This window comes from Bombina bombina, chromosome 3 (genome assembly GCF_027579735.1).
Source record: "Bombina bombina isolate aBomBom1 chromosome 3, aBomBom1.pri, whole genome shotgun sequence".
Classification (NCBI taxonomy): domain Eukaryota; kingdom Metazoa; phylum Chordata; class Amphibia; order Anura; family Bombinatoridae; genus Bombina; species Bombina bombina.
The window spans coordinates 687,517,630-687,537,172 of NC_069501.1; positions in this window are offsets into that span (position 1 = coordinate 687,517,630).

The following is a 19,543-nucleotide window of genomic DNA, read 5'->3' on the forward strand; positions in this document are numbered from 1 at the left end:
GAATAATTTATTTAATAAGAGTTAATTTATTTAGTTAGATTTAAATTATATTTAACTTAGGGGGGTGTTAGTGTTAGGGTTAGACAGAGGGCAGATTAGGGGTTAATACTATTTATTATAGGGTTATTGAGGCGGGAGTGAGGCGGATTAGGGGTTAATAAATTTATTATAGTAGCGGTGCGGTCCGCTCGGCAGATTAGGGGTTAATAAGTGTAGGCAGGTGGAGGCGACGTTGAGGGGGGCAGATTAGGGGTTAATAAATATAATATAGGGGTCGGCGGTGTTAGGGGCAGCAGATTAGGGGTACATAGCTATAATGTAGGTGGCGGTGGTGTACGGAGCGGCAGATTAGGGGTTAATAATAATATGCAGCGGTCAGCGATAGCGGGGGCGGCAGATTAGGGGTTAATAAATATAATATAGGGGTCGGCGATGTTAGGGGCAGCAGATTAGGGGTACATAGGGATAACGTAGTTGGCAGCAGTGTACGGAGCGGAAGATTAGGGGTTAAAAAATTTAAATATAGTGGCGGCGATGTGGGGGGACCTCGGTTTAGGGGTACATAGGTAGTTTATGGGTGTTAGTGTACTTTAGAGCACAGTAGTTAAGAGCTTTATAAACCGGCGTTAGCCCAGAAAGCTCTTAACTACTGACTTTTTTCTGCGGCTGGAGTTTTGTCGTTAGATTTCTAACGCTCACTTCAGCCACGACTCTAAATACCGGCTTTAGAAAGATCCCATTGAAAAGATAGGATACGCAATTGACGTAAGGGGATCTGCGGTATGGAAAAGTCGCGGCTGGAAAGTGAGCGTTAGACCCTTTAATGACTGGCTCCAAATACCAGCGGTAGCCCAAAACCAGCGTTAGGAGCCTCTAACGCTGGTTTTGACGGCTACCGCCCAACTCTAAATCTAGGCCTAAGTCTCTACAGATCAGACAGGCTTCATTCCAGTTTGGGAGGCATGTGACAATACGCTCAGGGTCATTCAGCTGATTTCCTATGCACAGGCCAACTTTGCTCCATTGATCCTTGTATCGACGGATGTGGAGAAGGCTTTCGATCGTGTTAATTGGACCTTTATAGGTTATACTCTGGTGAAAATGGGCTTTGGTACACAATTTATAAACTATGTGTTCTCGCTGTACTCTACCCTAATGCCAAAGTTCGGGTAAATGGATTATTCTCTGCACCGTCTCCAATGGTACAAGGCACATCTCCAATGGTACAAGGCAGGGGGGTCCCCTTTCATCCCTGCTCTTCGCTCTTGTTATGGAGGTATTGGCGAGTAGGATACGAGCTAACCCTGACATTCGTGGAGTTGGGGTTGGAGGAGTGGAGCATAGATTAGCTATGTATGCTGATGATGTCTTGCTGACGGCGCCTTGTCTCTGCGGGCTTCGTTAGATGAATTTGAGGCCTTCGGCCGAGTATCGGATTTTCTACTAAATCCGTCTAAGTCTGAAATCTTGAATATCTCAATACCTCAGGACACCTTTGCAAATCAGATCTTTTCCTCCCCTCTGAAAATTGCTACGAAACACTTGAAATATCTGAGCATCACCCTGGCCTCCTCGATTGGCGAAATTGTTAATGTAAACTATAAACGCATCAGAGATGAACTTTTAAGAGCTTTTGCGATGTGGAAAAATAAAACTATTTCCTGGATGGGAAGAATACACGTCACAAAAATGAACGTGTTGCCTAGCGTCCTATATATCATGCAGGCAATCCCCCTGGCTTCCGCTGGGCATATAATTAATCAAATTCAGATGGCAATTGAATCATATATCTGGAATGGTTTGAGGCCGAGGATTAGTAAAATGACTATGTATCTTCCCAGAAGCAGAGGGGGGGGGGGGGCGGGCGTGCCTTGGCTGAGTGAGTACCACAAGGCAATTACACTCCAGCGAATCGTGGAGTGGAGTCACGGATCCACTGATAAAGCCTGGATTGGGTTGGATAGAGAGATCCTCCAAAGGGGTAATATTGGATCATGAGAAATTGCCGCGACTGGTAATGACACGCCTTGGAGTGAAGCTGGAGTATGAGACTACAATCCCCAAGCAGCAGTGCGGTGCACCGGATCGATGGAAGGAGCCAATCCACCAGGGGATATCACAAAGAACAAAAGGAATCCGGTGCACTCAGGGGTAAAAAAATATTTTGAGTTGCTTTATTGATAAAAGTACATAGAAGATGCCACAAAGGGACAAGGATCTAGAACAAAAGTGATCCTTTTTTACCCCTGAGTGCACCGGATTCCTTTTGTTCTTCGTAATATTGGATCACTTGCATGGATAAGCTCGGGACATCGTCCCAGTAGTATATCTTAATTTCCCCTGATAGAGGACACACTACATAGTTGGGACAAGCTAATCAAAGTGGAGAGCCACATTTCCACTGTTAACTCACCTGTAATGTCGGTACAAGAAAATCCTGACAAAGGAATAGCGAAGAGAGCGCACTGTCCTGGCTCTTCCTACCCACTGTCAGAGGTGGACATATCGAGCGCTTTGGACCGGGGTAGGCTCAAATCACAGGATGAATTAGCGGAATGGAACCACGACCTGTTCTCCTCGTGGTTCCGGGTGGTGCAGCTGAAACACATTAAACATTGAGCTCGGGGGCAGAGCTAGCCAGCCGAGGAGATGGTGGCTTTTGTGTGAGCTCTGAGCCCAATCTGTATGAGAACGATCTAGGCAGTAGCTGACTTGCAATCCAAAGCCCCAAAAGTGTACTATATCACAGCTTACATCGGTGCAAAACTCTGGGACACATATTGGAGATGGAAATCATCGGAGCTGCAGGACTTTTCAGCCCTTCATTACGGACGGCCGAATTATTAGGCTCATATGCGCCCAGACGTGCCTCTGACTATCGTAATCACGGACTCACCAGCCTGTGAACGCCAACTCTGCATCCATAAGGTAAAGGATGCTAAAAAGGCAAAATGCTAACAATTTAAAGTAAACAGCTGCATAATCAATAAGTGCCCGCGCAGAATAAAACCACACCATAGGTCGCCACCAAGTTATGCTGCAGCCACGCAGCTATAATTCATAGGGGCAAATATAGGTGCTCACCAGATTAAAGAATGCTACTATTTAGGCAAATAATATGCCACATTAAGCAACCGGGCAGGTTGGTGTTTACAGGCACTGGTCACGGAGGACTCCGAAGTAGGCCGCAACCATACCACACTGTAACTGCGCAACACACCTAGGAAAATGCATAACTCAGTAGGGGGAAGCATTTGTAAAACAAGCCACATCTTAAAATAGACATACACCGTAAACCCCTGAATCACAGCACAAATTGCAGTATACCTTGTGGTCTCATGGACTTAAAGCATCTGAACCTCTCACATACAGTTATCATGAAATAACCAGGCCTACTCCAAAATGCCTACACTCTCTAGGATCAATTAATGCCAGGATGAATTAAAACATCTACATGTAATAGAGTTATAAGCATCATATTAAACAGCTGAAAGCCTTATCCAAGTCACTCTTTACCTAGGCAGGACTTTAAATAAATCACCCCAGATATTTTCATTGAGGGTTACTTGAGTGATACATAAGACTTGCTAGAAGTATTAAATCACCCTGAAATGCCGTTGTTGGATGATACAATATAATCATTTGTGTACAAGATATAATTGTAACCTACGCTCTCATAGATACCACAACATAATTAGGCCTTGAACAGACACCTGGCCTCTTTTTGGGGATCCCTGACCTTGACTAATTTTTCACTTTCAGGTTTTATTCAAAAGACAACGTAGCATCTTTTACTAATCAGAGGTAGAATTACTCCTGGGTTGCATTACGCTTTAGGCTGAATAACAAGGAATACTCAGAGCCTTTTTCACAACCATAAAAATGTCACCTACAGAGCTTAACAAGGGTGGGAAGAACTTTAAAAAACAGAAGGTTCCAACACCCTCCGTAAACAGCTTATTTAAATCATATGAGTCAAGGACACCCTGCACAACAGCGGCAGACCAATTAGATCAAGCCTCATACCAAAGCACGTCAGACTCTGAGAAAGAACAAGCCGCCAGAACCATAACCATACCCACTGCATTATTTGAAACAATACTCTCAAAATAGGACTTCTCATTATTAATCTCTCAGGTTAAACAATGTATAAGAGAGGACATAGCGGAGATCAAAAAAGAGATTACTGACATAAGTCACAGAGTGGAAACACTTGAAAACAGCCAAGACTCTCCCGTTTCAGCAATCACTGACCTACACAACCTTATGCAGAAGCAAAATTCTACTCTCTCTGAGTTAGAAGATAAAGTAGATGATGCGGAAAATAGAAATAGACGACATAATATATGGATAAGAGGGATTCCGGAGGCCGTTCCTCCTTCAGATCTTGAACAATACCTACAGGATACTTTCAGTGCACCGAAAAAAGATGACTCCCCATCTAAAATAGAAATCGATAGAGCCCATAGGGCGCTGAGCCCCAAACCCACTGATGGGCAACCCCTGAGAGATGTGATAGTCTGCACTACCAGCTTTCCTGTTAAGGAGGAATTAATGAATTTAGCAAGAGAGCAAAAACCTTTAAAATATGATGCTCACTGACCTCTCTCAAAGGACTCTACTAAAATTAAAAGAACTTAAACCTCTTACAACTCTTCTAAGGAATAAGAATATCCCATACAGGTGGGGGTTCCCCTTCCATCTGGTTATAATCTGGAAAGGCAAACGTCTCACTTGCTCCTCACCCAAGGAAATTCTTTCTGTCTGCGAAGATCTTGACATACAACCTCCAATATGGGAAGAAGATTCGACAAGTATAATGGCACGGGACAACCCAACAACTCCCTCTCCATTGTCTCAGCGGAAAGAGTGGCAACAAAATCAATGTAAGAAATCCCAAAGACAAACTCCTGCTTTTTAGCATACCCTGGCGGAGAAGGGATGAGAGCCCCAACGATCCTGACTCTCCAGTTTCAAGCTGTTTAAAACACCAATAATTGGGTGCAGTCCTCGCACTGCCATGTTGTGGCATCTGTCTCCTTTGTATCTAGCTGGAAGAAAATTTGTTTATCCTAGAAAAGTTGTGATATCTTGTTTTATATCTATTGTTTGAAATGTAAGTTTCACAATTTTCTTATTCTTTTTTCAGTTTCTTATTCTTTCTCTCCTATACTCTATTCCTGGTACATGAACTACACAGTTAGAAGAACTCACCAGCTGTCAAATGGTTGTTATATAATCCTGAAAGAACCTCACCATGTGTAAGTACACTACACAACACATATTTATCATCACACAAAATGCTAAAGGTCTGAATTGCCCCAATAAAAGGAGACTAGCTATCCTAGACCTTCAAAAAAGAGGAGGACACATATTAATGATTCAATAAACCCACTTCAAATCCAATAACGTCCCCAAATATTTTTCCCCTCACTACCCCCAACATTTCCATAGCACCAACCCCCACAAAAAGGTAAATGGTGTTAGCATCCTGATTCACAAATCATTACCCTTCACCAAAACCCACATAGACACGGACAAAGAAGGGAGATATCTGGGTCTGAGAGGCTTATTATTTGGCAAACCGGTAACCCTGGTGCACCTATATGCCCTCAACAAGCATTTATCACTTTGGTCTCTAAATCAGTAATAATAAAAGAAAGCAAGGGCTCTCTGATAGTAGCGGGAGACCAAAACACTACCCTAAACCCATCTAACCCTCTAGTGTACTAACCCAGACACTAGAACTAAAATCCCTCACCTTAAAAACATATGGCAAAACCTCAAACTCCTGGGTTTACATGACGCCTGGAGATTTATGAACCCCCAAAAATTAGATTTTACCTTCTTCTCACATCCTAGACAAATTTACTCTAGGCTAGACTACATCTTAGTAGATCACTTCGTTCTATCCCACATTCAGCACACAAACACATAAACATAAATATAAAACACACCACATGGTCCGACCATTCCCTGGTCACATGTACTATAAGATGGCTTTCGGCTCCCGTCAAACCATTTCATTGGAGGTTGGACGAGTCCCTCTTACATGATAAAACTCAGATAAAACTCTTTGCCAAGCACATAAAATCATATTTCATTACGAATAACACTCCAGAAGTAGACATAACTACGGTATGGGAAGCACACAAAAGTACTATAAGAGGGGAATTCATCAAAACAAAAGCTCAGATAGCAAAAAAAACAAGGAAGAACTAGAGACACTAGCCAAGGACATAATGGATCTAGATTATACACATAAAATAAGCCCGTAAAATACCACAATATTAGATCAACTTGATGATAAGAGAAACAAAATGAATTCCCTATTACAAATTAAAGCCCAAAAGCAGATGCTATATTTACAACATTTTTACAGAGAGGAAAATAAATCAGGGAAACTCCTAGCAAAGGCATTAAGAAAACAACAACATAAAACATATACATTCAATCAACAACTCCACAGGCAAACAACTGTAAGACTCTAGAGGCATAGCAGAAGAATTTAGACAGTTCTATCATAAGCTGTATAATCTCTTCCCAAACAGAGACCCTAACTCCCATATACAAACATGCAAACATTTTCTAAAACTCTCCCTGGTCCCATAATTGACCATTGACCAACGCAAATACCTAGAACAGCCTATTCAATCCTCAGAAGTCATTGCAGCAATAAAACAAAAGTAAAGCCCCAGGCCCAGATGGTTTCTCAGGCTTATACTACAAGACGCATTACCCCGCATTTAACAACACTCTTTAAATCCATCCCAAATGACCACATATTCCCAGATACCATGTTACAAGCCAACATTACAGTGTTAGCAAAAGCGGGCAATCCCCCCAATTCCTCAGAGATTTTTAGACCGATCTCGCTTTTAAACGTAGATTTAAAATTGTATGCTAAAATACACCAGGACCAGGTTGGCTTTGTCCCCAATACGGAGGCAAAGGACAACACAATAAAAATTCTCAACCTTTTAGACCACATTACAACTAACAAAACGCCGACAATATTCCTATCCACTGACGCCAAAAAAACTTTTGACAGACTAGACTGGACATACTTACAGGAGACACTGCAACATTTTAAATTCCCGGACTTATTTATACAAAGAATTTTTGTCCTATACTCAAACCCAACAGCCCAAATTAGGGTCAATGGCATTCTCTCAGATATATTCGAAATAAGAAATGGATCCAGGCAAGGCTGCCCCATCTCTCCCCTCATTTTTATTATCTCGCTGGAATCCTTAGCCACTTGAATTAGACTAAATAAGCATATTCAGGGAATAAAGTTAGACAACCAAATGCACAAACTTGCCATCATTCGCAGACAACTTACTTTTAACACTCACCAATCCTAAAGACTCCTTAATTAATGCCCTTAAAGAACTATCTCAATTTAGTCAAGTCTCAAATGTTTCGATCAATTTAACCAAGTCAGAATACCTGCCCATAAACCTACCACAACAAATGCTAGACAAAATAAAATCCTCCAACGTTCTCAAGTTACAAACCAAATATTTAAAATATTTGGGCATCCATATTACCCCAAATAAATCGGACCTACGTAAACTTAATTATGGGACCTTAATAACAGAATTCCAAAGCCTAATATCATCATGGCTCCCTAAATCTATATCTTGGCTTGGGAGGATACAAGCCGTTAAAATGGTACTGCTACCAAAGGCATTGTATATCCTCCAGACGGTCCCAATTCCAGGCATCCTAAAAGATTTAGATACATTGCAAAAAAATTATAAATGATTATATCTGGCGTTGTATCACCGCGCATTAAAAAAAACACAATATATAAACTGCCTAAAGAAGGAGGGTTGGGAGTTCCACATCTCTGTTCATATAAGCTAGCTGTCACTCCAGAGAATAGCAGATTGGTGTAGATATGATGGAATACATTCTAAGCGTTGGATCCAGATAGAATCTGCCATGGCACTTACCCCAAATTTAAGCGGAGTCTGTTGGTACCCAACCTTTTTTAATAAACAAACCATATCCTCCTCCTTTATTACTAATGAAACCTGGACAGATTGGAGAAATCCTCTGCAAATAATCTAACAAAATAACTACAAACTACTCCCCCCTCACCACATTACTACACAACTCAGACCTCCCCCAGGTCTTTATCAGAGGTTCTTATCACCCCCAGAACTAAGGGAACTCCTTCCTATGTATCTACTTATGGATGGTAAAAAAATAAAAACTACACAAAAGCTAGATAAACTAAATCACAATTTTTTGTCTTCTTGGTTTAGAACACATCAGGCCAAACACTTTATCACTACACATAGAAACAAGTCAGATTTCACAAGACCGCTCACAGTATTTGAGCAATTATGTACATCCGAAAAACCAGTCCTCAAGACAATTTCTATCTTATATAAACTAACATTGACTAACACCTTCCCCTCCCTCCCAACATATACCAAGAGATGGGACAAAGAACTGAATACACTCACCTCACCACTGTAACTGGTACAACAGGATTTCTCTTATCTAGTACAAAAAATGTAATATGTGTTACACCTGAATAATTATTAACACTATGTAGAAGTATTAACAGATGTTTCAGGTGTGGTTATTATGATAATGTACCAGAAGATACAAAAGTATACTGAAGTTGATGGAAATAATTTTATCAGTATGACAACTTATCTTATTAACTTCATAAGACAAGAGTATAAAGATTAAGTGAGTAAAAGTCAATAGTATTCAATTAAGATTCAAATCTTATCAGATAATGCATCACATGTAGTTGGTTTTGAAAAGTATCCTTGTATAGTATGAGGACTTGCGTTCAAGTTAAACTTAGTATAATCTTCAGCTAAGGTATTGCATTAGTTAGGCTATTAGTAGGAAACAGTCATTCATAAGTAGCAAGCTAGGGTAAAAGCGGACAACTGAGAGAAAGATTGTTTGATCAGGTTATAAGACTTTAGACACTCAGATAGATGAAGCTGTACCTTAAAGTCAGTTTCGCCTTCTTACCGGAGACTTGCGGCTGCTGAAATTAGTTGCGATGCAAAGAGTTACTGTGTTACGGTCTGCTCTGAAAATGGCGTCTGACGTCAGAGCACGAGTTACGGCAGAAAGCCGAATGTAAGAAACTTAATTTGTAAATTGTAAGCGAATGATTAAATGTTCAAAGTATCTTTACCATTCTGTATGCAGAATCCTTGGTCAAGGTAGTGGAGAGAATTTTGATAGTAAATCCACAAAGACAATCTGTTATCCAATGTAAACGTTAGCAGAGAAAAAACTGAAAAGAGACTTGCACAAGTACTGTTAGAAGTTAGTAACAAACAGAGAAATTAGTAGCGGTATTTTTTAAGACAATAGTTCTGAAGAGATTCAGGATCTTGAATCCAGTTGATATTAGTGAATATAAGTAATCCAGGAGCTTAGGAGAAGTTGTACTACCGTGGCAGTTCTAACAAATTACTAAGCAAGGAATGACAGTTTTGCAGGTGTTATAAAGGGGGTGTGAAAGCATGATAGGTCAGCCAGAATTTAAAGGTATACACACAACTTATAAAACCTGACAACCACAGACATGGTTGCATAGGTTCAATAACCTGTCACACTCGGGCCACTCATCTCATGCCAAAAAAACAAACATAAAATTAACGATGAGATGGTACCTGACTCCCAACCAGAATAAAATACATATTAAAAAAATATTCAGGCCTATGTTGGAGAGGTTGCCAACAAGATGGCCACATTTCACACATCTGGTGGGAGTGCGATCACATTAAGCCATACTGGACAAGCCTGTTTAACTGTATTAACAAAGTCTTAGGTTCACAGCTATCACCCTCACTTGATCTATTTTTACTCAATCACTCAGCAAACATACCCTGTAAGATAGGAAAACATCTCTATCAAATCATGCTTAACGCAGCTAACCAACTAATACTAAAATGTTGGAAATCTACCCGCATCCCCACCATCCAAGACTGGATGGACTTGGTTAGCAAAAATCTTGTGTTGGAAAGATTTTACTATCTCAAGCTTGGACAGCTATCCTTTTTCCAAGACATACACTATATTTTGGACTCCTTTACACTAAGGAACTCTAAAGCTTAGGGTTCTACCTTATATCTCAAACCCTTTAACCACATAAACTAAGGCTCATTTGACAAGTAAACAAATAAACTAACTCATAGAAGAGGGCTATAACCTTCTGGTTCTCTCCTTTCCCTTTCTTTATCTATGTTCTTAACCTTTCTTTACTTTCCTCTGTTTTACTTTAGGTAGACATGTGATATATGTAGTGTGAATTGTTTAAAACTGTTTATTATACACAATGGCAGAAAGATGAGAGTTAGTTTCGAGCCCAGTCTCCGCCTAATCACACATGATAATCATAAATGGCAGACAACCTTCCATCAACGATACTTTGGTAATCAGTTACCTTAGACTATTATTTCTCAATAGAGTACATTAAGATTACCTTGACATTAGCCCATATGAAAAGAAGAAAACTGCAGAAGAGTGTCTAGATCAGACTAAACTTGGCGGTACTGGGGTAAAAAAAATATGTCTGTAATATATATATACATATTGATGCCATAATATCTGTGTAATTAACTTTGGATGTATCAAGTTGCCTCATGCTCCAATTCTATGTATTACCTGAACTTTTTTCTAATAGCAAAAAAAATATAAAAAAAAGAAAAAGAAAACATTGAGCTCATGCACGTATAGTTACCCTGGAGTGAGCAAATCTTTATTAATACAAAGTTTAAAATCGAATACTCAGTCCATGGAAAGACAAGGAGGTCAGCAAAATAGACAGCTGACGCGTTTCGGCATTGTGCCGTAGTCTAAGCTGACTCACCATGTTGTAAGAACACCTTAAAACAACCTTAGCCGCCTCCTATTGGTTAACCACAAATTAGCATATAAGATTAAACACCATATTGAATATGTTTAGATGATAACTGCATGCATAATAAGTGCGCTCATAACCTTTTCACACAAAAAAGCATCACTGTGATAATAAACCCAATTAAATAACATAAGTGAAGCATTATTGTTCATTATCAGAAATACTGTACATTAAACATGCATTATTTTAACCTTTAATATTACAAACTAAATTAGTTTAAATTTAGTGCAACTTTAACTAGACAGAACACATTTGTGGTACTAGTAAACTAAACCAATCCTTATAGATTATGTGAGCTATATTCAATATGATGGAACAGGATATTTAAGTAGTTGTTAACTTAATGTGATAAATTCAAGATTTGAAATAGTACTAGAGTAATAATGCATAGTGGAATTTCACTGCCAAAAATTGATTAAATCATAATCTGAATTATATCCTTCTGGAAATCTAGTCTTCAGTTTAAAGATCCAGAAGACCTCCCTTTTTCCTAGCAGTACCTCTCTGTCACCACCTCTTTTTGGAGGTGAGATCTGTTCTATACAAGACCATCTGAAAGAATTAGCACTCTTGTCGTGTATCTGGGCAAAATGCTGAACCAACGGAGTGCTGGCAGTATCATGTTTAATACTGGAGAGATGCTCTCTTATTCTGGATCTCACTTCACGTGTGGTGAGACCCACGTACTGCCTGTCACATATGATGCAGTTGATCACATACACGACAAAAGTGGATCGACAATTGAGACATGAGCGTCTCTGAAATATCTGACCTGTGGTTGAGGATCTGAATTCAGACCCTAATACCACCTTTTCACATGCCACACAAGAAGCATTATGGCATTTGTACATCCCTACACTAGACAGCCAGGAGGAATTGCGCTGCACCAACGCTGGCAACTTCGTGGGTGCAACACAATTACCAATTGTTCTACCTCTTTTATAAGCAAATTTGCAATCCTTAGTAGATATATTTGCTAATCCATCATCAGCTCTTAAAATTGGATAGTGGTTTCTGATTATATCACAAATTTCCTGAAACTGTTCTGAGTATTCAGTTGTAAAGAGTATATGATCACGTCCAAAACTTTGTTTTTTCCTGTTATCTTTCTTTTTAAGCAAATCTGACCTGTTGATTTTGCTTACCGATTTTTTGGCTGACTCTACTACATTACTTTTGTAGCCTCTTTCCTCTAGTCTCCTGCAAAGTATCCTAGACTCATTCTCAAAATGCATTTCTTCTGAGCAATTTCGCTTCAGGCGAATGAGTTGTCCCTTTGCTATACCCTTAAACACGCCCTCCGGATGGCAACTGGAGGCGTGCAGAAGGGTATTCTCGGAGATAGGCTTTCTGTAAACTGTGGTCGAGACTATTTGTCCATGAATGCCACTTAATCTCAGATCAAGATAATTGATACTGTGAGAGTCACATTCAAACGTGAAGCTGATCCCAAGTTCATTGGCATTGAGATACTGTATGAACAGATGTATACTCTCTTTGTCCCCCTGCCAGATGAACAAGAGATCATCTATAAATCTCTTGTAAACAACTATCTTTGAGCCGAAGGGATTTCTACCCCCAAATATGTGTTCCCGCTCCCACCACCCCATAAAGAGATTGGCATAGGAGGGGGCAAATTTAGCCCCCATAGCGGTACCACACATCTGGAGGTAGAAAACCCCCTCGAACTCAAAGTAGTTGTGCTCTAGGAGAAACTTTGTCACTCGCACTAAATAAGCGCAAAAATCAGAGTTGTCAGTATAGTATTTCTCTACAAAATAAGAAATGGCTAATAATCCTTTGTCGTGGGGAATTGAAGAGTATAAAGCCTTCACGTCCACAGTGAGCCAATTGTAGTCATTGCTCCACTCTATCCCCGAGGCCATGTTCAAGATATGACTGGAATCTCGAACATAGCTCCAGAGGTCTCGTACCATTGGCTGTAGAATTAAATCCAGCCATTCGGACAAGTATTCAAGAAGTGATCCTATGCCGCTGACAATAGGTCTACCCATTACATTATCAATAGATTTATGAACTTTGGGTAGGTGGCTAAATACCGGAATTACCGGATGTGAGATAATTAAGTAATCACTTGTACCTTTGTCAATGAAGCCCTGATGCACATCATCATCCACCAAGTCTCTCAGTTTTCTCCCAAAACGTTTTGTTGGATCTGATTGTAGGATTTTATAGTCAAGCGGATTGGTTAGCTGCCTCAGGGCCTCATTGACAAAGCTGTCTCTCGTCATAACCACTACTGTGCCCCCTTTGTCAGTGGCACGGATCACCAACTCTTTATTGGAGCTCAATTTCTCGAGGGCTTCCCTTTCCAATTTTGTCAGATTGTAATGAGTTTTTTTCTGTCGAAAAAACAAATTGGTAAGATCAGATTCAACCCTTTTGTGAAACTTCTCTATGTGTGGACCCCGACTGTGTATGGGGTAATAATTAGATGAACATCTAAGTTTAGGGGTAGAGGTATTGTTTGGTCTGTCTAAGACATGTTCTGTTTGTAAAGATTCAAGTGTAGAGAGACCACACAGATCTTGAAAGTCGAGGGTGTCTAAATCCTGGTTCGAATCCAAAGCATCAATAACAGTGTCTTCTGTCACTGAATTATCAGTTTCCTCACTACCTGCAAAATGTTTTTTTAAAGTTAACTTTCTGACCAGTTTGTTAACATCCAATAGAGTATTAAACAGATTGAATGAGTGGGTCGGTGCAAATCCCAATCCCAAACTTAAAACTTTCAATTCAACTGTACTTAAGCTATGGGATGTTAAGTTAATCACACTGTTTTTTACTTGTAGCGGGTCTGTTTCAGATTGGTCCGTAGTGGGTAACCTCCCTTGGGAGCCCCTTTTATACCTTCCCCCCCCCCATCTGATGTCGGAGGGGGAAGGGAAAAAAACCTGGTTGATTTCTAATTGTTCACCTGCGTTAGGTGTTTCTGTTCCTTGTATGTTCATGACCTGTGGGACATATCTATTTGGTACATTAGATTTCTTTAAAATAGACACTGGAGTTTTTGGGGGGTCCTTGGGTCTAACAGTTTGTTGGACCTCACCTGCATCAGCTGTAGTGTTACTTGTTATTATTATTGGTGAAGGACGTTCAAAATTGTCTTCCTCACCAGAAGCTGAGCTGTCCCCAAATGAGTCACACTCACTATCTGAGAACTGAATTCTCCTGTTAGATCTCCCCCTGCCTCTGCCTCTACCTCTGCGTCTACCTCTGTTGTTTCTGTCCCTCCCCTCGGAGTACTGATACTGGTATTGATTAGCTTCCTTCCTTCTCTGGTATCTTTCCCTCCTGTTCCATACATAAACAGTATTATTAGAGTAATCTAATTGATCCCTTATATACTTTTAATGTTTATGTTCCAAAAGGAGTGATTTAGCTTCAGTGATTGCATCTTGAAGCAAATGATCAAATTTGGGATAATCAGTATGTAAACACCTTTTGTTCAACTCATCCTGAACCAAAATAATCTTAGCTGAAATATCATGTATTTGTGTCAATTTATAGTCAATTAATAAGTTCATGAGTTTAAAGGAACATTCAGAGAGTGCATTATTCCAATTTGAAATAAATGCCTGATCCTCAGTACTGAAGGTTGGAAATCTGTTTAACCTCAGTCCTCTGGGTATGATATTAAGTTTCAAATAGCTTTGTAAAGTCCAGACATCCCATTTTAATCTGTTCTCCTTCAAAATAAACTGTTCCATTTCCTCAAATAAGGATGATAATGAATACTTGGATCTGTCCAATGAGAATACAATATCAACATCCTCATTTAGAGAGTCCCTTTCTAGGGCATTGCGTAATGAAAAAAAGTTATTGTGATTCTCAGGTCTGTGCACACTGTTAGGCTGAGTATCCATGGATCCTTGAATGACTATCCCCAAACAATACACTGAATAAACACCAAGTGGAGAAAGGCATGACCAGGCGCCTATTTAGAAATGAAAACAAAAGAAGGGTATCTCCAAAAAGGTGAAAAACAGGTAGCTGGTGATAAGCACACTTGCCTATATAGTGTGCTGCTGGAGAGGACCAAAGTACTTATTACAAGTATTCAATGCCAATGGCTATACATATATCAGGTACCACAAAGTTGACGCTCCCCAGAGTGAAGTATCAAATGTTCAATTATGTTGAAGTAACAGTCAAACGATAAGGACTTACCAGGCTCACTCGATCTGTTACTGCGGGAAATCCCTCGCATCGAATGCCCTGCCTTCGGCGTGTAATGAATTACCGCGGCTGTCACTGACGAATGCGTCTGACGTCACTGGGGGCGTGCTGTGGTAACCGTTAGCCCAATTGGCATGGGCGTGGAATGGGCCAACCCCTCTGTCTACGATACACCAATCAAAAGGTTGCAGCTCCTATGACGTTACGGGGGTATGTCCAGGCCGCTGTCCACCATTGGTCCAAATCCGGTCGATGTTTCCCTCTGATATCTCTGGAGCGATATGTGGGATCCGTGTCCTCTTTCTCGGCTGTGCTCACTCAGTGGGTCAAAAGTCGAGTAGAGCAAAGAAATTGGGAGCACCAGCCGGATTGAGAGTTAAAACAGCAAATCTTTATTAATACAGCAAAATAGACAGCTGACGCGTTTCAGCATTGTGCCGTAGTCTAAGCTGACTCACCATGTTGTAAGAACACCTTAAAACAACCTTAGCCGCCTCCTATTGGTTAACCACAAATTAGCATATAAGATTAGTTAAACACCATATTGAATATGTTTAGATGATAACTGCATGCATAATAAGTGCGCTCATAGAACCTTTTCACACAAAAAAGCATCACTGTGATAATAAACCCAATTAAATAACATAAGTGAAGCATTATTGTTCATTATCAGAAATATTGTACATTAACCATGCATTATTTTAACCTTTAATATTACAAAACTAAATTAGTTTAAATTTAGTGCAACTTTAACTAGACAGAACACATTTGTGGTACTAGTAAACTAAACCAATCCTTATAGATTATGTGAGCTATATTCAATATGATGGAACAGGATATTTAAGTAGTTGTTAACTTAATGTGATAAATTCAAGATTTGAAATAGTACTAGAGTAATAATGCATAGTGGAATTTCACTGCCAAAAATTGATTAAATCATAATCTGAATTAAATCCTTCTGGAAATCTAGTCTTCAGTTTAAAGATCCAGAAGACCTCCCTTTTTCCTAGCAGTACCTCTGTGTCACCACCTCTTTTTGGAGGTGAGATCTGTTCTATACAAGACCATCTGAAAGAATTAGCACTCTTGTCGTGTATCTGGGCAAAATGCTGAACCAACGGAGTGCTGGCAGTACCATGTTTAATACTGGAGAGATGCTCTCTTATTCTGGATCTCACTTCACGTGTGGTGAGACCCACGTACTGCCTGTCACATATGATGCAGTTGATCACATACACAACAAAAGTGGATCGACAATTGAGACATGAGCGTCTCTGAAATATCTGACCTGTGGTTGAAGATCTGAATTCAGACCCTAATACCACCTTTTCACATGCCACACAAGAAGCATTATGGCATTTGTACATCCCTACACTAGACAGCCAGGAGGAATTGCGCTGCACCAACGCTGGCAACTTTGTGGGTGCAACACAATTACCAATTGTTCTACCTCTTTTATAAGCAAATTTGCAATCTTTAGTAGATATATTTGCTAATCCATCATCAGCTCTTAAAATTGGATAGTGGTTTCTGATTATATCACAAATTTCCTGAAACTGTTCTGAGTATTCAGTTGTAAAGAGTATATTATCACGTCCAAAACTTTGTTTTTTTCCTGTTATCTTTCTTTTTAAGCAAATCTGACCTGTTGATTTTGCTTACCGATTTTTTGGCTGACTCTACTACATTACTTTTGTAGCCTCTTTCCTCTAGTCTCCTGCAAAGTATCCTAGACTCATTCTCAAAATGCATTTCTTCTGAGCAATTTCGCTTCAGGCGAATGAGTTGTCCCTTTGCTATACCCTTAAACACGCCCTCCGGATGGCAACTGGAGGTGTGCAGAAGGGTATTTCCGGAGATAGGCTTTCTGTAAACTGTGGTCGAGACTATTTGTCCATGAATGCCACTTAATCTCAGATCAAGATAATTGATACTGTGAGAGTCACATTCAAACGTGAAGCTGATCCCAAGTTCATTGGCATTGAGATACTGTATGAACAGATGTATACTCTCTTTGTCCCCCTGCCAGATGAACAAGAGATCATCTATAAATCTCTTGTAAACAACTATCTTTGAGCCAAAGGGATTTCTACCCCCAAATATGTGTTCCCGCTCCCACCACCCCATAAAGAGGTTGGCATAGGAGGGGGCAAATTTAGCCCCCATAGCGGTACCACACATCTGGAGGTAGAAAACCCCCTGAAACTCAAAGTAGTTGTGCTCTAGGAGAAACTTTGTCACTCGCACTAAATAAGCGCAAAAATCAGAGTTGTCAGTATAGTATTTCTCTACAAAATGTACAAATGCCATAATGCTTCTTGTGTGGCATGTGAAAAAGTGGTATTAGGGTCTGAATTCAGATCTTCAACCACAGGTCAGATATTTCAGAGATGCTCATGTCTCAATTGTTGATCCACTTTTGTCGTGTATGTGATCAACTGCATCATATGTGACAGGCAGTACGTGGGTCTCACCACACGTGAAGTGAGATCCAGAATAAGAGAGCATCTCTCCAGTATTAAACATGGTACTGCCAGCACTCCGTTGGTTCAGCATTTTGCCCAGATACACAACAAGATTGCTAATTCTTTCAGATGGTCTTGTATAGAACAGATCTTACCTCCAAAAAGAGGTGGTGACAGAGAGGTACTGCTAGGAAAAAGGGAGGTCTTCTGCATCTTTAAACTGAAGACTAGATTTCCAGAAGGATTTAATTCAGATTATGATTTAATCAATTTTTGGCAGTGAAATTCCACTATGCATTATTACTCTAGTACTATTTCAAATCTTGAATTTATCACATTAAGTTAACAACTACTTAAATATCCTGTTCCATCATATTGAATATAGCTCACATAATCTAAAAGGATTGGTTTAGTTTACTAGTACCACAAATGTGTTCTGTCTAGTTAAAGTTGCACTAAATTTAAACTAATTTAGTTTTGTAATATTAAAGGTTAAAATAATTCATGGTTAATGTACAATATTTCTGATAATGAACAATAATGCTTCACTTATGTTATTTAATTGGGTTTATTATCACAGTGATGCTTTTTTGTGTGAAAAGGTTATGAGCGCACTTATTATGCATGCAGTTATCATCTAAACATATTCAATATGGTGTTTAACTAATCTTATATGCTAATTTGTGGTTAACCAATAGGAGGCGGCTAAGGTTGTTTTAAGGTGTTCTTACAACATGGTGAGTCAGCTTAGACTACGGCACAATGCCGAAACGCATCAGCTGTCTATTTTGCTGACCTCCTTGTCTTTCCATGGACTGAGTATTCGATTTTAAACTTTGTATTAATAAAGATTTGCTGTTTTAACTCTCAATCCGGCTGGTGCTCCCAATTTCTTTGCTCTACTTGACTTTTGACCCGCTGAGTGAGCACAGCCGAGAAAGAGGACACGGATCCCACATATCGCTCCAGAGATATCAGAGGGAAACATCGACCGGATTTGGACCAATGGTGGACAGCGGCCTAGACATACCCCGTAACGTCATAGGAGCCGCAACCTTTTTTTTTTTTTTTTTGTTCAAAAGTTTTTATTTGTTTTAACAAGTATAACACTGACTGGGGATTCACAGATCCCCTGCATATTATAGTACAAAGCATACCATCGAGTACTAGAATGAAATACAAACAAACAAAAAGGAAAAAACCATTAGAAAGGATACAACTGAATCATTGAAGTATCCGACATAGAAGTCAGTACATTACGTGAGAAATTATCAAAAGGGGGAGGGAGGGGGGCTGGAGGGGAGGGATTCATCCTTATGGGTGGGGAGGGAGAGGAATGAAAGGTACCTATCGGAATTTGTCTGAGGCGGGAAATATGTGCGTTACTATACCCTGACCTGGGGGAGCCATGTGGTGTCGTGTGTTTCCGTCCAGTCGGCCCAGACCATCTCGAACAGGTCACTTTTGTCCAAACTATAAAATGTATCCCTTTCCATGGCCTGTAAGTAGGCCATGTTCCTAAGGATATCAGACCAGCCAGGGGGGGAAGTTTTCTTCCAGCATCTAGCAATACAGGTTTTGACTGAAGTTAGAAGGTAAACACAAAAGATCTGTTGGTGTTTGGGGAGGGCATGTAAGTTTAAATGTAGAAGTGCTGTGGCAGGGCTTTTGGGCAGTTGTATCTTGAAAGCAGATAGAGTGCGGAAACACAGACTCCACAAGTGAGACAACCTGGGGCAGTCCCACCAGATGTGGAGCATGCTCCCCTGGGCCCCACATTCCCTCCAGCATTGTGGGGAGGACGTCGGGAACATCTTGGCTAATCGCACTGGGACCAGGTACCATTGAGAGATGACTTTATAGTGCGTTTCAAACATGGTCACACAATGCAAAGATTTTTTTGGTCAGGGTAAGAGACCCTTGCCAGGCACCAGCTGAGATTCTAGTGTGGAGGATAGTGTCCCAC